Genomic DNA, 767 nt, shown 5'->3' on the forward strand with positions numbered 1-767 from the left:
GAGAATGTAAAACGAGAGAAGTTCATCTTGCCTACCCTGGAGGATATACTGCCCAAATTAGCTAAGAGCACAGTGTTCTCCAGCCTGGATGCAGAGAGTGGGTTCTGGCAAATTCCTCTGGAGGAAAATAGTGCACGTCTGACTACCTTCATCACACCACTGGGTAGATACTGTTTCAAAAGGCTACCCTTCGGCATTACATCAGCGCCAGAAATCTTTCAACGGAAAATGTCAGAGCTGCTTCATGGGCACGAGGGAACAGTCGTGTACATGGATGACATATTAATATTTGGAGAAACACAGGAGATTCATGATCAGAGACTCAAATGGGTCATAGAGACCATAAAAGTCGCAGGCTTAAAACTCAACAAGGACAAATGTCGACTGAGCCAGCCAGAACTGAACTCCCTGGGACAGGTAGTAACCAAGGATGGCATAGCCCCAAACCCAGAGCGGGTTAAAGCCATTACAACCATGGAACCACCCCAAAATGTAAGTGAGTTGAGAAGGCTGCTTGGAATGGTAAACTACCTTGGACGATACCTACCCAACCTCTCCACCGTGCTGCAACCGCTCAACGAGTTGCTCAAATTAGATCGTGAATGGTGTTGGGGACCGCAGCAAAGCCGAGCATTCACCGAAATGAAACAGCTTATTTCATCAGCGCCTGTTTTACAGTTTTTCGATCCTGCAAAGCCAACTGTCGTCAGTGCAGACGCTAGCAGCTATGGACTGGGAGGAGTCCTTATGCAGAGCCACGAGGGAGC

The sequence above is a fragment of the Monopterus albus genome, unplaced genomic scaffold (assembly GCF_001952655.1).
Source record: "Monopterus albus unplaced genomic scaffold, M_albus_1.0 scaffold46.1, whole genome shotgun sequence".
Taxonomy (NCBI): Eukaryota; Metazoa; Chordata; class Actinopteri; order Synbranchiformes; family Synbranchidae; genus Monopterus; species Monopterus albus.